Source organism: Macrobrachium nipponense, chromosome 22 (assembly GCF_015104395.2).
Source record: "Macrobrachium nipponense isolate FS-2020 chromosome 22, ASM1510439v2, whole genome shotgun sequence".
Taxonomy (NCBI): Eukaryota; Metazoa; Arthropoda; class Malacostraca; order Decapoda; family Palaemonidae; genus Macrobrachium; species Macrobrachium nipponense.
Genome location: NC_087213.1, coordinates 1,383,714 through 1,386,213, shown reverse-complemented (window position 1 = coordinate 1,386,213; position 2,500 = coordinate 1,383,714). Strand labels below are relative to the sequence as shown.

General features: G+C 35.3%; 1 protein-coding gene across 2 annotated transcripts in view; it reads right to left on the bottom strand.

Moving 5' to 3' along the window:
* LOC135198430 (CCN family member 2-like) overlaps window positions 1-2,500 on the bottom strand; it is a 249,211-nt gene that overhangs the window by 62,201 nt on the left and 184,510 nt on the right. The window lies entirely within an intron of this gene.

Below are 2,500 nucleotides of genomic sequence, written 5' to 3'. Positions count from 1 at the left end.
ATAAGCAGCTGAACGTGACCAAAACTTCAATCACCCCGAGAGGATTATGGGTCTCCGGAGGGAAGGGTTGAGAGATGAAGGTTACTGCACTTGCTGCAGAACCGAGGAAGTGAAAAGGTCACTCGGAGACGGTCAGCTGGAGTCTGGATTTGACAGTATCTGATAGCTATCACATCGGGAGACGTTATAACCTTTATCCATTACTACGACTAATGCTCCCCTAAAGCAGTTCGCTTTGTATCTTAAGAATTTATTCGCATTTTTATTTATTTATTCGTCAATTTTATTGATTGATTTTTTTTTCTAATAACTGATTTCTTCTTGTATTTCCTATTATCTTCTTTCAGTTGAACACCATATTCTTTGGAAGCTTGAATTATAAGTCAGTGATCCCCGTGGTGGGTTAGTTCCACATGAATAGCGTTCATCTTCTGAATATATAATAACTAATAATAATAATAATAATAATAATAATAATAATAATAATAATAATAATAATAGACCAGAAGTGAGGTTGATTGACAAAATTAAGAAGAAAGTATCACTCATTGATGTCGCAATACTACGGGACACCAGAGTTGAAGAGAAAGAAAGGGAAAAAATGGATAAGTATCAAGACCTGAAAATAGAAATAAAGGATATGGGATATGCCAGTGGAAATTGTACCCATAATCATAGGAACACTAGGCACGATCCCTAGATCCCTGAAAAGGAATCTAGAAAAACTAGAGGCTGAAGTAGCTCCAGGACTCATGCAGAAGAGTGTGATCCTAGAAACGGCGCACATAGTAAGAAGAGTGATGGACTCATAAGGAGGCAGGATGCAACCCGGAACCACACACTATAAATACCACCCAGTCGAATTGGAGGACTGTTATAGACCAAATAATAATAATAATAATAATTCTGCTTGGGAATAATTAAGTCCTATTTTCTTTTTAATGGCTAGCTATGCAATTTTCTTTCTGAATCTTGTAACCGTTATTCCCTCAAGGAACAAATCTATCTGTTCCCATGTGGTAAAGTTCCGCCCTCTTGAATCCTCTTCTATCTAGGCAAGCGGAGATATTAATACATGTTGTGTGCTGTGTTTGGATTAGATTTTGTTAAACCAATGTCTTTTTTAAAAAAGTGTGGCTTTTTTAGGTATTTATCGTAGGATAAATCTTTTCTTACGAAACACCAAATTTACCGTCACAGAAGAGCACCAACACGAATTGAAACGAGAATCAACAGTTTTGGATAAAACTTGTATGATTTAAAATAGTAGACAAAAGTATAAATTTCGCCTTACACACTTTAACAGCATAACAATAGATTCTCGATTCGGAGAATTTTAGATAGTACCGAAAAACATGAAGATTTCCTGATAATAAATGCTCAATATTAAAAAGTAAACGCTTCTCTGGCAGTTCTTCCAAAGCCAGCTAGGAATTTTATTTTGAAGTCATTGAGCGAAATAAACTTTATGTTGTTCATAGCTTTTGGATCCAAACATTCATATTCTTTACTTATTCATCAATATGATATTTAACGTTATGAAAATTTTTATTGCGATGCTTTCCTTCCGGTTTATTGTGTTGGTTACATATTTTTCGACATTTTTCGAAATTTGTTCATACCTTGGTACAAACGTCCTATTATTTAGTCAGATTAAGACTTTTTAAAGCAATAGGTATAATAATGATGCCCAGACCGTCACAAGATAAAAATATGTAACATTTCTCACTATTTTGTCATACACTGGTAAAAACGGCATGTTCTTGTATATGGGTCAGTTTTAGACTTAAAAGTTATATATAAAAAAATAATGACGTCAAAAGTTTTTATAGAACAAAAATGATAAAAATAAACACAAAAGTTTTAGATATCAATTCACTCTTCAGTCTCCTCAAAGATATCAAAATCACAACTCCACGACACCAATACATAACACCCAATGGTTATCTAAAACAATTTTGATTAGAAACGATTCCCGTTTCGTAACGGGAGAGAATAGATTAGAATAAAAAAAAATAGGCCTAAGGCCAAGCGCTAGGAACTTTGGGGCCATTCAGCGCTGAATGGGAAATTGAGAGTCAATGGTTTTAAAGATGTAACAGGAGGAAAACCTCGTAGTTGCAATATGAACAATTTTCAGGAGATGGCAGATAAACAATATGAACGGAGGTATAGTAAAAGGAATGAAAGTGGCTGCAGCTATGGGCCGAATGGACGCTGCAAAGAACCTTGAATAATGTCTACAGTACACCGCCTGAGGTGCACTGACGGCACTACAGTGCCTCTCTTCGGGGCATTTCGAAACGGGATGGGTATCCCTACAAATCAACTGGAAACTCATTACTGAAGTGACACTAATAAAAAAATGCTTACCTAGCAAAAACTTGTACTTAATTGTACCAGAAAATAAAGATAAAGAAAAGCAGAAATTGGAATTGAACGAAATATCTCAAAAGGGTCGGGGAATTTTAAACGGAGTCTTTGTGAGAACTTAATGGAA